We start from the raw sequence: 22,897 nt of genomic DNA on the forward strand, positions 1-22,897 counted from the left end.
TCTCTAGTGTCATTCAGTAAGGAGGGGTTCAAACTAATTTGTAATAGCATGAAGGTTAGCGTTAAAGTCTCCACCCACCAGAAAGCTTTAGCTCTTGCCTAAGTAAAGTAAATTGTTAGACAAGACCTCGAAAAACCCCGATAATCGCACTCAACAGGTATCCATGGTATTGAACATTGTAGTTTAACCTTAAACCATGTTGCCAAGCCAGTCCTGACACTGCCAGGGATTGAGAGTTGCTGGCTCATTGTAGCCCACACAGCTGTCACAATGAGCAATAACATTATCCCATATTTCCAGCAACATAACTATCAAACCAATACCTATTGTTTGCTAAGCTTAATTTAGATGTGATACCTGCAGTATTCAAACTCACCAACTGTATTTTTGGCTCCAACTGTGATATAGGATTATCATTACCATGTTTCGCCCCCTCCATTTGCTTAGATGGCGAGCTGCTAGAGCACTGCTTGGACTCATATTGTCAGTCATTCTGTGACAGCTTACAATTTAATTTAGGGTTGTTGGTAGGGCTCTTATAGTTGAAAACATCCTATTTGATTTTCTTTCAAACAAAGTTTAGTTAGGTGTATGATTAGACTGTAAGAATATTAATGACTTTTACAGTAAATTATGAAACGCTTAAAATTCCGGCAGATACTGGGTTAGGGGCAAGGGGTGATGTAAAGGGTATGAGAAAGGTTACATTGATTGATTGAAGTACATGCAATACTATGACTCTAGAGCCCAACAGGCTAGGATCATCTGCATAAGTCAATCTTGCATACTTCTCAAATTTGGAAGAAACTTAGCAGAGATCATATAGGTATTAATTAAAAAAGGCTTGGAACCAAACTGCAGCCTCACCTGAATCCCCTATGTATCCTTCCAAATTATTTATGTCCCTTGGATAAAATGCAGGAGCTTTGGATCACGGTTTATATGGTTTTTACTGTCACGTTTTCTGATTCATTTTATCAAATGCATTACTGTAGTGAGTGTTACAGCACTATAATCTATAGTTCTTCCAAGTTGATATGTTTGACTAAGCTAGGGCTAGCACGTCACTCATGACATGGACGTCTCTAAAGCCAGGTTGACCTCCACAAATAATATGGCTTAACTCCAAATCAAAAAAACATGTCATAAGATAATGGACAAATAATCACTCTGATTCTTGAGACCAATCGTTCATAGTATCATTGCTTTTGCCCTTCTTAAAAATTAGTAGCGATTACTCACTTGCAAGCTGGTTGCCGGGCGAGCAGGTAAGACTAGGTCTAGCATTCTATTTTATAGTGAATACTCTTAGAACTATCCTAGCCGTATACATACTACAGAGCACAATCTGCACCACATTTTTGTGGATTTCTTGCTGGATTACAGTTTTAATTCAAGTCAGTTTAAACACCATACTCCTAAAGCTGCCTGCTTCTATCAATATCAATGAAGTGCATCCTCTTTTTATAGAATCAATACTTCCCAGTGTATTGGGCATAGCTTCTGCCAACATAGGAAGTTATATATGTTGTGGCAAGTAGTTGATATTAAACAGTTGTAAAGGTTTGAATCCTACCAGGAAACGAACAAACAAACCAATTATCAAGTAATCCTAATATTTAATATCCCATTACAACCGATGGTCGAAAGATTGATCTTTGCAGCTGGCTAATGCCTCAGTAACCTGCCATTCATCATTCTAAACTGGGCAGCCTCCCTTTCACCACACCATCTTTCCTCTGCTTACTTCTAACTAAATTTTGTATTAACAGCAGAATATTCCATATCTCGTTGCAAGAATCCGTACCCTAAGTAGTTAATGAAGTGTCTCTCAAGTTGCAAATAAAATCACTTTTCTCCCATAAAAAATATTGTCCATGGGTGGACCTACAATCCCAATTTTTGAAATCTCCCTTTTCGTGGAGATATTTATTGTCAAATGGTTTCAATTTGATTTGGGGAAATCACACTATTTTTGGTTCATGCTGAATTAATTTATTTCAAGCATTGATTAATACTGGTACACATTCACCAGTGTTTGAAAAGACTATCGACCCCTGCTACCAGCGGGTGGCCAGTCTCCCCATCAAAGCGAACTACAGGCTCAATATGGCGTAGGCCTGCAGTCAACATCACCGGTCCTAGTGATATTTTTTTCATAATATAATTATTTGTAAAACTGCAAAATCCTCCTTCATAAACATTCTAAAATAGATGACCTTTCTCTAAAAAAAAAGAAACTTGGATTCTATTGATATTACAGTTCCCAGTGTCAGTAGCCACAGTAGTGAAACTGCTGATTTCCCCTGGACAGTCTGTTTGTCTTCCCTGTCGTGTCTCCGCTGGGAAGGCAAAGATGGAACTAGTGTTAGCCTTGTATTGTAAGTGCATGTATATACTGCTCTCACCCGACAAAGCTTCGAAACATGTTACAGTGGCTAACACTCTGCCCCGGAACATTAATGATTATTATTGTTTATTGGGATTTGTCTTGTGTTTACAAGGAAACCATTCCATGCATTTACTCCAGTTTCCTTTAAGTAGATTACATTAATAGGAGCTTGTTATAATTGTATGTGAGGTCACATTGTTGGTGAGATGAAAATGTACGCTAAATATTATTGTTCGGCTGCAAAATTCCTTTTTGGTTTCAAAGATGGCTTTATTAAGGGGCAGGAAGTGGGGGTGTGAGCCATTTTCAATTTATGTAACCAGACGAAATCAAATTTAACATGAAACCAGTATTTAGATCACTGATTACGGCAATATACTGTTATAAATCAGAGTATATACATTATTTTGGTTTGGTCAAATTGGTTGTGTTAATCCATTGTGTTCTGGCTACCATCTGTATGTGTGGAATGAATTTATCTAGCATGCTCAGATTTAGATTTTTTGAATACTTTTTATCTTTAGTTGATTGTTCTACAGTGTTTACAATAGTGTTAATTGGCATATGATCTATACTTTTTCTTCATATGTAGTGCATTAAAAAGTCAGTCTGCTTTGTGGTAGTAGACCAAAAAAGTGAATACTAAACAATTCAAGAGAATGATTACAGCTGTTAGAGATGACAAAAACACAAACAATTACCAGATGTACCATTTAGGCCATCTCTGCTCATTAACCACCGTAGTGGAGTTGTGATGCTAGCTAAATGTTTGTTACTGTCTTAAACTTTTTTGCACAATCTGATCATAAAGCACCCTGAAACATCTTCCATCTCACTGACGTGCTACACAAAAATAAAATACCCACAATGCATTGTAAAAGGCAGAATCACTTTTTCACATTTTCCGCTGATTTTCAAAGTAGTGTGTGCCTAGAGGTTACATGTATACTCTTAAATTAACAAACAGTCCAAATTGATTCTGGAAATGTTCAGAAGCAGATACACATCTTTAAATACCGACTTTTAACAGTGCAGAAATTGGGCTCTGCCTTGACCAACGTGCCTGAATGACAGACTCAAGAAGAAATTTGTGTTGGGGCTTGCGTCTGTGCCAATAATTAGTTGAACTTGCGCACAATCAAAACCTGTTCCTTTTTTAGGTCTTGCCTAAGACAGCCTATCCGCTGTCTGTTGAAAGGCACATTATCTTACAGTGGGATTTGAGCCAGCCCATTGCTTACCATTGGTTGGGTTCATTGTCACTCATTTGTTTACGTATTGGTTGGCAATATTGACTTTCCTTCCTCTTTTAGTGTTTTAGTCCCCTGGAGCATTACTATGCCCTTCCACTGCTTACTTTGTCTGGCTCTAATTTTTTGTTAGGTTGAGCCTAGGCAGCGCGCATGCGCTGTCTGCAAGACCTGGTGTATCTTGGTAAAGCACCCGCCTGCTGCCTACCCATTGGTTCAAAGCAGTCTCTCTCTCCTTGCTGCTTTCTAACTTCTGTTTTTCTGCACATGAGCACTGCCCAAGTACAGTTTTGTTCCGCTTCTATTGTTTATATGGTGTTTCGGGGAACTTTTTGTTCGAGGCATATGAGCTGCAGATCGCACACTTTGCATTAGATCGCCATCTGGTGTTGGGCTCGGATGCTTGCAACTTGTTCTTGTCTTGGAAGAAGTCTTTGTAGTCACGAGATAGGTGACCTCTCCCTTGGACGATAGTGCGCAATGGCATCGACTCCATCCTCCGATGTTTTTTTTCCGCCATTGGGTTCGGATGCAACTTTTGCGCACCGGTTCGAAACTTCATTTTTTAATTTTTCGAAACGCAAAACTATCTCTAACTCTTCTGAATTGGGTTTGAACGTCTAAATCTTCGACGCACCTATCATCTCTATTCCAGCCATCGACGCGGGCCGCTGGGCCTATCAACGCCGTAAAGGCCTACAGCTCATGGAAAGGACACCGTTCAAAAAATGCCCCCAGTGTGGAGCGAAGTTCCCACACAGTGACCATCACAAGGTCTGTTACCTGTGCCTCTTGCCAGAACACGACAAGTCCAACTGCCAAGCCTGCGCCTCTTTTCGATCGAAAAAGACTATCTGAGAGCGTCGGGCCAGACGACACATCATGGCGCAGAGATCAGCTCCGATACCAGTGGGCATCTTCGAAGGCCCAGATGTCCCAGAAGAAGATTGCGAAGACCTGGAAATCATGTCTGAGGCAGAAGACTCGGATGACCCCATCACTCCTGGTCAATGCGTGCGTACAACTGCCCCTGCCCCAAAACAGAAGGCACTGGTAAAGAGTTCACCTGTTGGCCCCAGTTGCGACCGAAAACGCACTTGAAAAGCCCCGCCCACGGGCCTGACTCCGGGGGGAAAAAAAAGATAAGCCTTCCGGTAGCTCAGGACCAAGCAAACCGCATGTAATAGTCCCGCAGGCACCTTCGTTACAGAAGCCAAAAGAGAACCCGGCTCCAAAATCGGCTCCAAAAGCTTCGACGCCAAAGGACAAACCGGCCCTGAACACCTTGAGGCTGATAGACAAACCAGCTCCGGACACTTCCAGCCCTAAAGACCACCCTTCGGCTCCAAGACCAAAACCCTCAGAACCAAAAACCAAGCCAAAGGATTCTACCACACCTCCTAAGGCTAAGGAGCAGAAACCTCAGACTGCTCGGAACCGAAAAAATCGGCACCGAAACAGGTTATCCAGGAAGAGGAACTTTTTCATCCTGATCCTGTCGATCCCAAACAGAAAAAGATCTGCATCTGAAAGAAACACGTTAGTTAGATTCCTCACCTTAGAATATCCCCAGGCGTCAGACTGGATCCGGAAGATTTTTCGTCAGCAATACCCCTTGCGCGTCGCTAGGCGTCGTCTGCGGCTCCGCGTCTGTCGTCGGCGTCGTGCGCCGGAATGACGTCGTCGGAGTACTTAGACGCCGCCCTCGCGCGCTGACGTCAGTTCTTCTTTTTTCCGCGCCAGTAAGCGCAGATCCGGGAGAGCTACCCCTTTAGTCATTTTTTGACTAACTTTTTCGATCCTTTTTGATCTTGTCTCGACTTCGGTGCCGGTAGGATGCCTGGTTTTAAAGCCTGTGACTGTAGCCGCTTGATGTCGGTTACGGACCATCACCGCCGGTGCCTTTACTGCTTGGGCCACGACGCGGAGTAGTGTTCGGACTGCAAGGCCCTGACCTCGAAGGCTAGACGGGAGCGGTCCCGTAAGCTTCTCGAGCTTCGCCACTCTGCTCCGCGAGCCTCTCGATCCCGGTCCAGGAGGAGGTCCAAGGATCGGTCGCGGAGCCGCAGCCGACGTCATCATCGGTTGTCGGGATCCAAGTCTTCGGGTAAGTCGAAGCAGTCCAAGAGGCGACACCGCTCTTCGGACTCCCCTTGCCGGTCGCGCGACTCGGCCGAGGGTAAGGGTGGTTCCACCCCCGCGGCTCCGGCGGAGCCGCAGGCGCCGCGCAAGTCCCCATACCCACCGGTCCCTGGGACTGACACGACGCCGGCGGAAGTCAGTGCCTTCCTCTCGGCCATTAGGAGCCTGGCTCCGCCGTCTACGCCCGCTGGCGCGCCTTCGGGCCCCGCGGACTCGACTGGGCTGCCTTGCCTGCCGGCGGCTCCGGCGCCGTTGACGGCTCCGGCCTCGACGCCGCAAGCGCCCGAGGGACCCGTTCCCGAGTCCCCGCCGACGCCGGTCGACCTCGTCACGCCTCCTCCGCCGGCGTCGACACCGGTACCACCTCAGACGCCGACTCCGCTCGACGTCGAGCCCCAGTTCAGCCCCGCTCCGGGCCCGGCGCCGATACGGCGTCGATGGACGCCGCGTTCGGCGCCGCTGGAGACACATTTTGTCTATCGCCCGGCTCCGCTTCTTCCTCCTGTATACCAGGAATCGGATGATGGGGGCAACTGGGAGGGATCTGAGGATCCTATGGCCGTTCAGGCTCAAATGTCACAGGACTGGGCAGATGAACTGGGGGAGGCCAGTGGCCTGGATACCTCTCCGGACACTGGATTCGTCTCTCCTCCGACTGTGGCTTCGGAGGAGGGCGCTGCTTTCTCTGTGGTGCTGCGCAAGGCGGCCGCAGCCCTTGGGCTCGAGCTGCCTGCCGTGGCTGTGAGGACTAACGTCCTTACTGAGGTGCTTCAGTCTGCAGCAAGCTCCACTGAGCCTCTGCTGCAATTCAATGAGGCCCTCATTGACGTTCTGCAGGGTACCTGGTCCAAGCCCTCCACAGTTCCCCCTGTGGACAGGAACGTCGCCAGGCGCCACCGCCCTGCTCCGGGCGACCCCAGTTTTCTGTCCCAACACCCTACCCCTGAGAGCCTGGTTATCCAGGCATCTACCTCCCAATCCTCCTTCCCGACCGCTCCGCCGGACCGGGATTCCAAGAGACTGGAACAGTTTGGCAAGAAGTTGTTCTCCTCCCTTAGTTTGGGCCTGCGGTCTTTGAACACCACCTGTCTCTTGGACCGTTATTCCCACTCTCTGTGGGATGCGGTGGAGGACGTGCTGCCCCTGTGTCCGGAGGAGGTCCGGACACGACTTACCCAGGCTCTGGCCGATGGGAGGGATGCAGCGCGACATGCTATCCGATGTGGGCTTGACACTACGGACTCGCTGGATAGGGCAATTTCTACCACAGTGGCGCTTAGACGTCACGCCTGGCTGCGGTCCACGTCATTTTCGGGCGATGTCCAGAGCACTCTCATGGACATGCCCTTTGATGGCACTCGCCTTTTTGGCGAGAAAGCGGACAGTGCGCTGAATCCCTTTAAGGACTCCCGGGCTACGGCCAAGTCCTTGGGCCTCTCGGCCCCGCGGTCGCAAACTTCCGCCTTTCACCCCTTTCGTGGCCAAGGAAGGGGTGCCTCCTCACGTACGCCTAGCCACCAGCCGCAGAACCAACCTGCGCGCGGACGTGGTTTCCGCCGAGGCGGTTCTGGAGGACGACGCGGTCAGCCCACATCCACCCCGGCAGCATCCGCCTCAAAGCCTTCCTAGTCCGAGCTTTCAGGCCCATTCCACGCCAGTGGGCGGCAGAGTTCGCCATCACCTGCTCCACTGGCGGTCCATAACATCGGACAGGTGGGTGCTGCAAATCGTCCGAAGGGGCTACTCCCTCCCCTTCGAGATGACCCCTCCAGCCATGCCACCGCAGCACCACCGTATCTCGGGGGATCATTTGAATCTTCTCCACGAGGAAGTTTCGGCCCTCTTGGCCAAGGGGGCCGTCGAGCGCGTTCCGAGCCCAGAAGTAGGTCGTGGTTGTTATTCCCACTACTTTCTGGTTCCCAAGAAGGGCAAAGGGGGCCTACGCCCTATCTTGGACCTCCGGAACGTCAATGCCTTCCTCCGGAAGGAGAGGTTCAAGATGTTAACTTTGGCTCAGGTTCTGGCTGCCCTCTACCCTGGAGACTGGATGGTAGCGTTGGACTTGCAGGACGCATATTTCCACATCCCTGTCCTACCGGCGTTACCTGCGGTTCACTGTGGGTCAAGAGCACTTTCAGTTTACCGTGCTTCCCTTCGGCCTTACCAGTGCCCCTCGGGTGTTCACGAAAGTGATGGCGGTGGTCGCAGCTCATCTGCGCAGATCAGGGGTTCCAGTCTTCCCCTATCTCGGCGACAGGTTGTTGAAGGCGGGCTCGCCCCAGACAGTCGTCTCCCACCTCCAGACTACGGCGGATCTTGCTGGGATTTTCCATCAACGTGCCGAAGTCGCACCTGAGCCCCTCTCAGGAACTCCTCTTCATCGGATTGGTTCTCGATTCGGCGCAGTTCGGGTCTATCCGCCGGAACAGCGGGTCCGGGATATTCAGGCCCTGATTCCAATCTTTCGGCCTCTATCCTGGGTTTCGGTCAGGCTAGTGTTGCGGCTTCTGGGGCTGATGGCCTCCTGCATCCTACTAGTGCATCACGCCAGGCGGCGCATGCGGGCTCTGCAGTGGGACCTGAAGTTTCAGTGGGCCCAGCATCACGGCAACCTGTCCGACCATGTCTTGATCTCGGAGGGCACTGAACAGCAGTTGCAGTGGTGGCTCACGGACAGCGATTGGGTCAAGGGCAAGAGCCTCTCCCTTCCCCCAACCGGAGCATGTCGTAGTGACGGATGCGTCCCTCCTGGGATGGGGTGGCCATATGGGAGAGGCGGAGATCAGAGGCCTCTGGTCTCCGGCGGAGTCTCGCCTCCACATCAACTTGTTGGAGCTGAGAGCGATCCGACTTGCACTGAAAGCCTTCCTTCCCTCTGTCAGGGGAAGTGTCGTGCAGGTGTTCACGGACAACACCACCGCCATGTGGTATTGCAACAAACAGGGCGGGGTGGGGTCGTGGACCCTTTGTCAGGAGGCTCTGCGCCTCTGGACGTGGCTGGAACACCAGGGCGTCACCCTAGTGGTTCAACATCTGGCGGGCTCTCTGAACGCCAGAGCAGACTAACTCAGCCGCCGGTGCATGATGGATCACGAATGGCGTCTGAACTCCGAAGTGGCGCAAGGTCTCTTTCAGCAGTGGGGAGAGCCTTGGTTAGATCTATTCACCACCGAAGATGTCAGCAGTTCTGCGCGTTGGAATTTCCAAGGCGGCACTCGCTCGGTGACGCTTTTCGTCACGAGTGGAGTTGCGGTCTGTTGTACGCCTTTCCGCCTATACCACTTCTGCCCAGAGTGCTGAAGATCAGGCACGACCGGGCCCAAGTCATCTTGGTGGCTCCGGATTGGGCACGAAGGTACTGGTATCCCGAGCTACTCAGTATGTTGACCGATCCTCCGATACGTCTGCCCCTTCGGGAGGATCTTCTGTCGCAGCAGCAGGGGACGGTCCTCCACCCGAACCTGTCCAGCCTCCACCTCCATGCGTGGAGATTGAGCAGCGGCAGTGATGCCATTTGACTTGCCTCCTGAAGTCTGTGATACCATTCTGGCAGCCAGGCGTCCCTCCACAAAGACGGTATACGCCTGCCGGTGGAACAAATTTGTGGCATGGTGCACAGCAAAGGCTGTGGATCCCCTTTCCGCCCCTCTTTCTGAGGTTCTACTGTTTCTTCTTTCTTTGGCCCGGCAGGGCTCTGCCCTGGGCCCCCTGAAAGGTTATCTTGCTGCCATCTCTGCCTTCTTGCGGCTTCCTGATCAGCCTTCTCTTTTCAAGTCCCCTGTAGTTACTCGCTTTCTAAAGGGCATTACTCACACGTTCCCTCCTGTCCCTTTTGTAATGCCTCAGTGGGACTTGAATATTGTTCTCACATTTCTAATGTGCGCTCCCTTTGAGCCTCTTCATAATTGTCCTCTTCGTCTGCTGACGCTTAAGACTGCTTTTCTGGTAGCCATCACCTCGGCTAGACGGGTGAGTGAGCTCCAGGCTTTATCTTCAATGCCTCCTTTTCTCTCTGTTCATCCGGACAAGGTTGTCCTTTGGCCTCGTCCCTCCTTTCTTCCGAAAGTGGTGACTCCATTTCATCTTGGGCAGTCTGTCACCTTGCCCACCTTCTTTCCGCCTCCGCATCCTTCCAAAGAGGAAGAGAGGCTCCGCCGTCTGGACCCAAAATGTGCGCTCTCCTTTTATCTGGACCGCACTAAGCAGTTCCGGGTGGACGACCAACTTTTCGTTGGATACGTGGGTGCTAAGAAGGGGAAAGCTGTGCACAAACGGACCATCTCTCGGTGGGTCGTTTTGTGCATCAAAATTTGTTATTCCTTGGCAAAAAAGGACCCTCCTGTTGGGCTGCGCGCCTATTCTACTCGGGCCACAGTGGCTACTACTGATTTGGGACGGGGTGTCCCTTTGCAGGACATCTGTCAGGTGGCGATGTGGGCTTCGCTACACACGTTTGCCAGGCATTATTCCCTTGACAGCCAAGTCCAGAGGGATGGCTTCTTTGGCCGTTCTGTCCTCCAGGACTTTCTGGTGTGATCTTGGTTCGCAGACCCACCACCGGGGATGGTATTGCTTGGGTATCTATTCTAAGGTGAGGAATCTAACTAACGTGTTTCTTTCAGATGAACAAGTTACTTACCTTTGGTAACGATGTATCTGTAAGAAACATTAGTTGGATTCCTCACCGACCCACCCATCCTCCCCGTTCTGCGAACTGACATCTAGGGTTAAGGTTATCCTTTTCAGGCCCCTAGATTTTATTTTTGGCACCAGTGTCGGTCTTTGCATGGCTCTGCGTTCCTGGCGCGGAAAGCTATGTACAAGAACTGACGTCAGCGCGCGAGGGCGGCGTCTAAGTACTCCGACGTCATTCCGGCGCACAACGCCGACGACGGACGCGGAGCCGCAGACGACGCCTAGCGACGCCCGTTGTTATTGCTGTCGAAAAATCTTCCGGGTCCAGTCTGACGCCTGGGGATATTCTAAGGTGAGGAATCTAACTAATGTTTCTTACAGATACATCGTTACCGAAGGTAAGTAACTTGTTCATTCATCCCAAAACAGGACATGTCCCAACTGTGCCATGCAAGAAGAGGAAGCTAGACACAGCACACACCCTGCCAGTGCCCATGAAGGACTGTGCCACTTCACCCATACCACCTTCTCCTGTCTTTCCTTCTAATCCCGGTCCTCCCCCTAAACCTGTTACACCACCTCTGCCTGTAACCTCTCCTCCACATACACCACCGCCACACGATGATGACTGTCGTAAGGGGAGGGGGAGACCCTAATGACCCGTTCACTGATCCACAGGACACACCATTAGTCGGTGTGCACATGCACTCGGACACAACAGAGGAGGATTTTCTTCTAGATGCCTTTGAACAGTCCCAAAAAACGGTACAAATCTTAGCAATGATTAAAGGGGTCATTAAACATGCCCCTGACCTATTCAAAGATCCTGTACGAGACCGGATTCTTAATCCTAGAATCTATTTTAAAAAATAAATAAATAAACCCTGCTCCTGACGACCCTGCGTACATCAAAGGACAGTTGCCTTTAGATTCACTAGTAGTTTCCAACGCTAGGAAACGTGCCAATTCACAAACCTTCGGGGATGCACCACCCCCGATAAAGAATCTAAATTGCTAGATGCATCTGGCAAAAGGGTAGCTGCACAAGCGGCCAATCACTGCCGCATAGCCAACACTCAAGCACTGCTGGCTTGATATAATGGGGCCCACTATGACCAGCTGGAAACCCTATTGCAGCATTCACCTGACCAATACAAAACTCGGGCAAATGATCTAATACAAGAGGGCAAATTAATAACAAACGCCTCAATTAAATGTGCCCTTGATGCAGCAGACACTGCCTCTAGGTCCATCAATACTAGTGTACTGCTCAGACGACATGCCTGACTACGCATTTCAGGCTTTAAGCGAGAAGTCCAGACAACCATTCTCAACCAGCCTTTCAATCAAGAACAACTTTTTGGACCGGCTGTGGACATTGGTCTTGAAAAAATGAAAAGGGACACAAACTGCTAAGTCCATGGGAGCATTGCAGTCTCCACACACACGTGGCACCTTTCGACGCTCCTTTTATAGAGGAGCCTCCAAAAACGTTGGTGCAGATACCTCATCTTGGTTCAAAAATACCACTCAAACATCCCCAACAGAGGATATTTTAGAGGATACTGGGGGGAATAACAAAGGGAGAGGCCTAGGTAACAATAGCACTCGCACCTCCCCTGCTAATAAATACGGACTACCGTCAGCTCCCCCTAACCCCCCTCCCCCCCCCCCCCCCCCCCCCCCACTCCAGGGAAGATTATCACAGTTCCTACCTGGCTGGAACTCCATCACAACAGACAAGTGGGTAAGACCGATTATCCAGTATGGTTACTGCCTGGAACTTACAGACCCCTTCCCCTCCCCCAAACATACCACCCAAGCAGCGTCCAATGTCCACAGAACATCTTACACCTTTAAAACAAGAAGTTCTCTCACTGCTTCAAAAGCAAGCTATTGAGCCAGTCCCCTTACCACATCAGGGAACTTGGGTTTACTCGCTGTATTTCCTAATCCCCCAAATAGGACTGGACTCCTGAGGCAAATACTCTACCTCAGATCCCTCAATCTGTATATACACTCGGATCATTTTCACATGATCTCTCTACAACAAGTGCTTCCACTGCTGCAACAAGGAGACTTCCTTGCCACACTAGATCTCAAGGACGCCTACTTCCACATTCCCATACTTCCTGCTCACAGGAAGTATCTACGGTTCGTAGTGGATGGACAACACTATCAGTTCAAAGTCCTTCCATTCGGAGTCACCACTGCATCCAGAGTATTCACCAAATGCCTTGCAGTGGTAGCAGCACGCTTAAGGAGACAACAAATCTATGTCTTCCCATATCTGGACGACTGGCTAATAAAAGCCAAGTCATTTAACCTGTGTGTTCAACACACATCAAACCATCCAAACATTGCACAACTTAGGTTTCACAGTCAACTACACCAAGTCCCATCTCCAACCCTCTCATGTACACCAATATCTAGGGGCCACAATAAACACTGCCACAGCTCTAGCATATCTCAGTCCAGCCAGGATAGCCAGTATACAAGCTCTTGACACCAAATTTCAAAACCAACACTCTCTCCCAACCAGAGTGTTCATGCAACTCATAGGCATGATGACATCTTGCATATTGTACCTTATGCAAGACTTCAAAAGCGTCCCTTACAAGATTGTCTAGCACATCAGTGGAATCACAACACTACTAGAACTCTCACTAGTTCCACACCAAAAACTACGCCTCTCCCCATCACTACTAACGCAGAACCATGGAGAGATCATGCACCACGATCCAGGTCAGCTGAATCTGGCAATCCGGCTCCTGAAGTCCTAGAGTTCGGTTATCTTAACCTTCCACCAGACTGTATGAACATCATTTTAGAAGCCAGGCGCCCTACCACTAGAGCTTGCAATGCGGCAAAATGGCAAAGGTTTGCCATTTAATGCGCTAACAAGAATATTGGTCCACTGGATGCGTCCATTCAGGACATCATTTGCTACTTACTACATTTGCAAAGATGTAATTTAGCATATTCATCCATACGTTTACATCTAGCAGCACTTGCTGCTCACTTTTCAGGGTCCCAGCAATTAACGCCTTTATGGAGGGCCTTAAAAGAATCCTTCCTCCCAGATTACCACCCTCTCCAGTGTGGAATCTAAACATCGTACTTACTAGGCTCATGGGACGCCCATTTGAACCTCTACATAAATGTGAACTTCAGTTCCTTACATGGAAAGTAGCTTTCCTTATTCCAATCACCTCTCTCAGAAGAGTAAGTGAGATCCAGGCTTTAACCATAAAATAACCTTTCTTACAAATACATCGTAACAAAGTGGTTCTAAGAACAAACCCAAAATTCCTTCCTAAAGTCATCTCAGCATTCCACCTTAACCAATCGGAGTTACTGGTATTTTTTCAAAACCCAGACTCAGTAGCAGACAGAGCTCTTCACACACTAGACGTCAAAAGAGCACTACTTTATTACATTGGCAGGACTAAATCCTTTAGGGAAACAAAACCATTGTTTGTAGCCTTCTCCCCACCTCCTAAAGGTAACCCCATCTCCAAAGCTGGGCTTGCAAGGTGAATTGTTAAATGTATCCAAATCTGCTACCACAAGGCTAAACACACATTAACAATTCCCCCTAGAGCGCATTCTACACGCAAACTAGGGGCTTCCATAGTATTCTTAGGGAATATTCCCCTAGAAGACATCTGTAGGGCAGCAACATGGTCTACCACACACACCTTCACTAAACACTTGTGTTGATGTGCAGGCCAAGCAACCAGCTTCTGTAGGCCAAGATGTTCTTAAAACACTCTTTCAAACTACTGCAAGCGATACAGGTCACCACCGCTATGGGAGACACTGCTGTACAGTCTATGCTAAGTGTGCGATCTGGGGCTCATATGCCTCGAACGGAAAATGCTACTTACCAGTATGCATCTGTTCTTGGCATGTAGAGCTGCAGATCCGCACACGCCCCCGACCTCCCCGGGACATGTATCTGTTCCAGTACTATCTTATTTAGATATACACGCATGGACATCTTTTTCTTTTCTACTAACTCCCATCATGGCCTAAGACAATCTGAGGATGGAGTTGATGCCCATGGGCACTATCGTCTCCTGACTACAAAGACTTCTTCCAAGACAACAAGGTGCAAGCATCCGAGCCCAACACCAGATGGCGATCTAATGCAAAGTGTGCGGATCTGCAGCTCTACATGCCAAGAACAGATGCATACTGGTAAGTAGCATTTTCCTTCTTGTTTCTGGCGTGCCATCGGGTGCAGCCGCTTTGCTTTTTTCGCCGGTTGCTGGCTAGAACTAGTCTCACCTGACTTGGGACAATTGGACATGTCTGTGAGGAAAGTCAACTGCTTCCATTTACCAGTTTCATTAAGGGACAGCGTTTTCTTTATACATATTCTCTAGCCTCCCGTTTTATAACATCAAGCACCTGGACCGGTCACTTTTGTATTAACAAATGACACATTTGCTTGTAGTTTGTTGCCCTCTACTTCCATTTCATAGGTTGGCTTTCACTCGGGCATCTTTTTCCAACAGATTGCCCTTGGGCGTGCTGAAATTACTTGGCCGACTTATAGGAGCCATTGTTTCTCTTATCCTTAGTGACTCCAGAGTGGACTGCCCTGTCAAATGAGCAGTCCCCCAGCTGTTCGTTCCCATATGAATTTTTCATAACGTGCCGGTATTCATTTGCGCGTGATATAGTGGAACTTTGGGGGCCTGCTGCAGTTTATTATGACTATGGTTTTAGAACTACTCGAAAGCCTGCGGATATAATCTTTTGGTTTTTAGTAGGCCTACATCTGCGTGTTGAACTGTGGGCGTTTGATGGCTGTTATTTTCGGTTTGTAGGACTGGCGCTTGGTTGTGTAATCCTCTCAGGGATGCAGGGTCTGATGCCGCATGGTGCCTGTGACTGCTGCTTTATAGCAATGCCCAAAACTGTTATTACAATAGAGCATCTGTTTTGCCAAAAGCACTACATGAACATTTTCTTTTAGCCTAAATGCTGATTCGCAGAGTGACCGTGCGCGCCATTTATATAATCTCGCGGACAGGCCGATCTCCGAGGCCGGCACTCCTACGTGCAGTAAATAATCCCCTGACTCCGTTGCTGACAAGCAGTTCACTTTTACCAGGTTAGTTTCCTACTAGTTACTTACTACAGACCCTTTGCTCTCACGCACACACCAGTCGCTAAAGGAGACAAAACACTAGTTTGAGCTTTGAACATTTTGCAAATTGGGCCCCGGGGAATAGTTATATATATGTATATATGTATATATATATATATGTATATGTATATTTATATTACCTACTGGCGATAGCCAGTAGGTAGTTATAGTTAGGACCACGTTTCCATAGGAAAACCTCAACATTCTATTTTGAATAACTTTGGCGCCGGTCGACGAATCCTCGCAAATTTTTCAAAATAGGTGGGGCGCTACGCTCCGCTCCTACCCTGAAAGTCTCGGGGGGGATCCGTCAAGCGGGGGCTGAGATAAAAGGGGGGTCCCAAAACGCGTTTTTCCCATGCATTTTTCCATAGGACCTTTAGAACGAGCTACAGCCCGAACGGCTGAACAGAATTACTCAAAATTTGGCAGAGAGGTAGTCCCTAGGTCAAGGAAGTGCCTTTTGTAGGTTTGGTGTAAATCTGTTCAGTAGATTCTGAGAAAATAGCCTTTAAATCAATATATATATATCTGAGCCAGCTTACGGTACGCTTACCGTACGCTTACGGTAAGCGTACGGTGGCGTGCGCGAGCGCGATTCTGATTGGCTCTTAGATCTTAGTAAACATTCGAATCGGCCGAAACCAGGAAGCGGCGGCCGCCATTTTGTCTCTCGCACTGAGAGTGATTTTTAAAATATCAAGCCCAAAAACATGTAAAGGGGCTGTTTTGACAACTCCCTCCCACATAGTCATGTTGAGGGAGTCCCCAAACATCCCCCAAGTGCAAAAACGGTTTTATTTTTTTTTCGGCAATTTCGCGGGGTACGCTTACCGTACTCTTACCGTAAGCGTACGGTAAAAAAATAAAAATAAAAAAAACACTATCCACACTTACCCCACCCCCTGTGCTTTTGGTGGCCGAAGGCCACCAAATGTACAGGGCTTATGTTAAGGGCAAAAAACACTATCCACACTTACCCCACCCCCTGTGCTTTTGGTGGCCGAAGGCCACCAAATGTACAGGGCTTATTATAAGGGAAAAAAACTTAGCATTTAAAAAACCGTACTAATTCACTGAAAAAACCATAGGTTTCACACACGTTATAGTTAGGAATTAGCATTTAAAAAACCTTGCAAATTCACTGAAAAAACCATAGGTTTCACACATGTTATAGTTAGCGGAAATTTTACTGATAAAAAACCAGTGAAATTCCCCCGTTATAGTTAGCGCAGGCAACTATAACTCACGCGACTGCAATCTTCTGCTGATGACATATGTGTCTTTATGAAAAAAAAATATTTGTAATATATGTATAGCTAAAAATGAATGGAAGAAGACATGGGCAAATAAGTGTCTAAATACAGTATTAGCATCAGCAGAGGATTGCAGTCGCGTGAGTTATAGTTGCCTGCGCTAACTATAACGGGGGAATTTCACTGGTTTTTTATCAGTAAAATTTCCGCTAACTATAACATGTGTGAAACCTATGGTTTTTTCAGTGAATATATATATATATATATGTATATACATGTTTCTCCCGAATTATAACGGTGCTTCATTTGCTGTGAGATGGATTTAATAAAACACTACAGTCGTTTTGGTTGCTGCGCCGTGTTTCCTATGGCACCTTTCATTTTAAACCTCTGCAGCCAGAACCCTAAAAAAGCTTTGCTCCACAACACAAAGGAAGGTTAAATTCTAGCCCTATTTATATTATGCGATCCTGCAAATGACGTCTAAGGAGCCAGCTCAGTTACACATGCGACCAACTGTCACAGCTTCACCGGCATTCCAGAGAAATACCTTTGCCTGGAAATCTACCTATTTCACTATTGCCCAGCCAGCATTGAAATAATGACATCTGTGAAATGCGATGCTCGTTTGGTGCTGCTTTTTGTTGGTAACCGTTCTCAAAACATGTACGTAGTCTGGGACAAGGGATGCTGTCATCTCTGTGAAGTCGACTTTATTTATGTTAAAACCTGTTGCCTGTTCCGTTTTATCAAGTTTAGGGATTCCAGGCAGGGAGCCTTTACCAGTTTGTTGACCTCTTTACTCGGGGTTTAGTGCCTGCACCTGCTTCTCATCTATCAGTCCAAACCCAGGCTTCCCTCTTCCAGTCCCTCTTCTTCTGAACCCTCTTCAGATTTTAAAATTGCATCCCTCTCTGCTCTCTTCCTCTCCCTCATATATTGTCGGTGGTGGTAATATTCTTTACTATGACCAGAAACAATTAGCTGTGTCAATGCTTATTCTGTTTTATCCTGTGTATGCAATTTTCCTGGATCCCATAATCTTAATGTTTCAGGCAAACATCTTTGGCTTTATCCAGTGTATTATACTGGGTCACTTGAAGCTACCTTTAAAAACAGGCATATTCCACCCAGTTCCTTTGGAAAAATGGTGGTAATTCATTTTGTTTACTAAATTGCACTAACATCTCCCCCAAGAAAACGGCTCACATCAATTAGCTGTTGCCGAAATCAATTACCATGAATTAAGACACATATGAAGGCTTCTGTTCTTAAACTAAATGGATATTTAGTTGGATGTATCCAGGCAATGAGTGTGAGATGGACACTTCATTTCCCTCCACCTATTTAAGCTCTTACTCTGCGCTTGCATTAATGTGTGCCTTTATATTTAAGGCTCCAGCTTCAACGCTGAAGACCATTCCACACGGTACAATTCAAAACCACCCGCATAAATGCTTTACACATAATACCACTCAGCACAACTTTATTCAACTTCACATACTCCACTCACTACCACATAAATACTCCCCACATAAAACCAATCTATAGCATAGTTACACTTCACATATATATACTCCACACCATGCCACATAATTCCAACCAGCGCAGTTGAACGCCACACAAATCAAGTCGATACGTTTCCATTACGCATCACATAATTCAACCAGAAACCACGTAATACAAATCAAATTACATAACACACCACATACTTACAATCCACACCACATAATTCCACATCACAAAATTCAACACACCACAAAAACTCCACTACATAACATGCCACAAAACAAAATACCATACAACATAATTACTCTCCATAATACCATACAACACAATTACTCTCCAAAACACACAACCCCACTAAACACAATTCCTGTACACTTAATACCACATAACCTAATTCCACTGCACACTGTAACGCAATTCCACTACCCACCACATACATCCACTCCAATCCAAAACACAAGTTAAACATTTACAACGCCTATAGCTATAACTTGCGCAAATGCGAGACCTATTGCTTTGCAAATGCTCGTTTTAGTTTAACCTCTCCACAATAGTGCATATTTTCCTGCTGTCTCGTGTGCTTCCCCACATTGCCTTCTTACCAGAGTTCTTTTCCCCCGCCAACTCCACGTTTTTTTGTGCTAGTTTGACCCCCCCACGCAACCCATGTTGCTTCCCCCACCTTCACCCTATGTTTTTTCTACCCCTACCCCCTCCTGTGTGCTTCCGCCCCATATTGTTTCCCCATTCCTCTTTAAAAACCATCCATGCTCTGAGCTATTGCTGCCCCTCGTCCCAGTGTTGCATAGACCCCCACCCAAAGGTTGCTCCCCCACCCGCTTTTACTGATCCAACTTGGATCAGTAACTAAAGAAAAAAGGAGCTGTCATTTTGTGGGTATGCATGCCTTTAAAGGTTGGAGGCGGCCGCGTCCAAAGCAGTACACTTTTCTTTGGTTTGGTTTTCTAATTCTTTAGCCATGAGGTACAGCATCAAAAATGCTGTGCTGCATGACTAAAGTCATTGGCATAGCTAATAAGTCCCAGAGGCAAGACCTATTGGTTTTACCAGTGTTTTGGGGATTTCCAGGCATGGGAACAGTGTGCAGACCAAGAGACCAGCTATGTGAGCAGATGTTTTTTGATTTTGACATCGCTGTGCTTTTGAAGGTGGTGAAGTGTACCACCTGTCTCACAGATCTAATGCGCAGTCCTCAAAACGCTGGATAAGAACAGTACACTTGCTGGCTCTTTAAAGGTAACCACTTCCAAAGAAGGTTCACTCTGCAAAAACGCTCCCTTTAGTACAAAGGAGCCACAATGGGTATCTACTCTATTAATACTAATGTTACTGTGCTGATATGGTGCTGATTGTGATAGGATGCTCTGTAGCAAAAAAAACATTTTTAATTAAGTTTCCGGGTCACTGTGCCGTTTTCACCCAATTTACCATGTAGACGGAGTCCTCTTTCAGAAAGATAATTCCAGGTATATTTGTATCCTAAACTTTGTGCCTTTTGTACAGGTGCTTAAAATGTAAATAAGGCAGGCGTCCACGATAAAGCTACAGTTTAGGCCCAATAAATGTTTGCTAGTCAGTTCCATCAAAAACAGAGCAGCTCTTCTGAGAAGTGCCACTGGTATTCAATTACAGTGAGCATTGGCAAAGCCAGTAGGTCTTGCCTTTGGCACCTATTGGCTTTGCCAAGGGTTTGTATCAATGCTGCACAGCATCCCTGATGCTGTGCAGCATGGCTAAATTAAAAAAAAAAAACAGCGCTTAGACACAGCGGTAGTGTCACAATGTAGGTGCCTACAAAATGACGCAAGCAAATTATTTTATTTATTCAACCCTGTAAATATAAAAACCTCAAGCAATTTTTGTAAAAATTTTAGGCCATGTTAAAGGGAGTAACTCAGAGGGCCGGAGTGGGTAAAAAGTACACAAAGCGGTAATGGGGAGGAGAAGCAACAAGTGACAGAGTGTGATGAGTGTGGTGTGTAGTGGTAGCATGATTTCCTTTGAGACTGCTTAAGCGGTCTGCACCCAACGCACAAATGAGGGATTCTCTCTTAAAAATTGCCCTTCGGGCACAGAGATTGGGATATGGGTTTGCAAAGGTGTTTGTGTGGATGCTTCTGTACTGAGTTACAGTCCTTGCAGAGGGCACTAAAGCAATGTTAACATCCATGTTACAGGCCAAATTCAGATTTTAGCCTACCTGATCCACCAAGCTCATAGGTCTTGAGTAGCAGGTTAGTAACTTTTAGTTTGTGCTTTAAAATCCTGCTAATTCTGGACACATTGGGTTTGAGATGGCCAAGTTCTGCTGTAAAAGTTTTGTATGCCATGCATAGGTACATCAACCATTTACTAATTCTTTTCATCTTTCCCCCATAGGTTAAAACTGATTTCATATTGTTTTAAATTATGGCTTTTGGAGTGACGAGAAGGTGTGATGAATGATGGACCAGTACTGTACTTGCCAGTTTTAACAGCTTTATTTATGTTCATGTCTTGTAAATTTTCAAGTAATTAGTATTAGACCACAATGAAAAGTATCTTGATTGTATGTATACTTGTAATTGTAGGAATGTTATTTGTACAGACATTGAACAGAATATTTTAATTTACTTTTGTCCTTTTGAAGTTCCTCTGTTTTATGAAATATTTCAGGACAGACATTCTTGCCTTCAGATTATTTTGACATACTGTACATTTGAATTCAGTTTACCTTTTAAAACATGCATGCTGCCTTATTCTCAGTTTTTGTTTGCTTGCAGACCATACAGATCTATCAGTTAGGTCTATTGAAATCAGGAGACTGCCTTGCATCTGCACAAACTATATGGATACAACCAAATATCAGTCTCGTTAACTACAGCCTTCACTGTGCATTTTTATTAATAACTCGTTTGTGCATCACCTTATGGGTGGTGACAACGTTAATTTTTATACATTTTAAAAAGAACTACGATTTTATTTGTAAATATTTTTTTCCAGAAGGGAGGATAACTTTTGGATATGAAATGCAAACAATGAAATTTGGAAATGGAAAATGGTGTTGAAGCATTCCTTTATTTTGTTGTCAACATGACGCTCTGTATAGATTAATAGAATAATGACCTTTAAGTTTATGCATTGTTTAATATTTTGCTATATTTTAGCACATGTATAGCATTGAAATTGCAAGTATGTTCCAATTGTTTTAAGTTTAAGCTGTTTATAATTTACAGAGGGCTACCTAATTAGCAGGAGGAGTAAGTAGCATTCGATGCTTATTTGGAATTCCAGTATTTTGCTCTGGATATTCTGAATAGTTAAGGGGAGGATTAAAGAATGGAGCATTATTAACTTAATCATTTGTTATAGCACACACATCTAATTGTTTAGACAGTGTTTTCTTGATCCATTCTTTCTCACTGTGAGCAGGCTACTCGTTTAGTCTGCATTGCTGTTTAACAGTTTATACATTCTGGAGATTAACTTTTTCTTTTAAGTCATAGTATCACACCAGTTGTTTGCTTTAGTTTGTGTGACTAATTGTATTTGAATCTTCCTCATTAAAGTTGTTTTTGTATATCAATGTAAAAAAATGAAATTCGTAACTGCTGAATTTAGTCTGTCTATATTCTTTATGTGCCTTGCCTGAAAATAAATCGTTTAAAGTTGAATGGAAGACCTGCATTCACAGTGTGTAAATAATTGCGGAGAATGAATATTTTCTCAAGTTCAATTTGTAAACTAGCAACTGTTGGATTGCATCTGTTTGAGGTCTACCAACAAACTCCTGAACTTTATCCTGTATAATGGTTATTAACATCCTAATAAATCTGACATTTTTAACATTTGTAAATATTGTTTTATTACTGTTTGCATTTCTAAAGGTTGGCATATGTAATATAGTCGCTGCATATTTAAAAATGTTTAGATATGATTGAACATGTTTTAGCAAATTCCTAAGATTCTAAATTAGTTGCTCTGATAGTATGAAAATGTTTTGCTTGCTATATTTTTAAGCCTAAGGAGCAGATGGCTGTTTTTAGACTCCGCCCCCACTACCCCGTCCGCCTCCCTCCCCCAATCGTTTGGCAAAGCCTTACCAATTAACCACAACCGAGCCAGGTAATCTGGTGGGCTAAAAGCCACACACCTCGCATACGTTACTTGAAGATGGTGTGTATTGGACAAAGATCAGAGCTAGGAACAACTTTGTATTAGTGAGTTCTGAAATGTCTTTTCTCATGGATTGGATAAACCATATAACCACACTACATATTTAAGAGTTTTATTAAAATGAAGGACTATGACTACTACCTTGCATGCTCTGCCTCTTCTAAACTATGACCTGCCTATCACCAAAGAAGACATTGCCAGTCTCCAGGCTGCTTGTACGTTTTACATCTGGAAAGGGAAGCACCCCAGACTGCCCTGCAGACCTGTACTCGACACCACCTCCGCTGTTAGCATACATGTCAATCACGCTACATGATTAAGTGGCTCAAAGGAGAAACCAACAAACCCTGATGCTTCATAGATCAGAACCTAGCAA

At 46.0% G+C, this 22,897-nt stretch overlaps 1 protein-coding gene across 1 annotated transcript in view; it reads left to right on the forward strand.

The window, feature by feature from the left end:
- Window positions 1-22,201, forward strand: part of GNAI1 (G protein subunit alpha i1) — a 289,814-nt gene extending 267,613 nt beyond the window's left edge. The window contains exon 9 of the mRNA XM_085652880.1: window positions 20,746-22,201. The gene's annotated coding sequence lies outside the window, so the exon portion shown is untranslated. The remainder of the gene's footprint in view (window positions 1-20,745) is intronic.
- The last annotated feature ends 696 nt before the right edge of the window (window positions 22,202-22,897 follow it).

The sequence above is a fragment of the Triturus cristatus genome, chromosome 4_1 (genome assembly GCF_964204655.1).
Source record: "Triturus cristatus chromosome 4_1, aTriCri1.1, whole genome shotgun sequence".
NCBI lineage: Eukaryota > Metazoa > Chordata > Amphibia > Caudata > Salamandridae > Triturus > Triturus cristatus.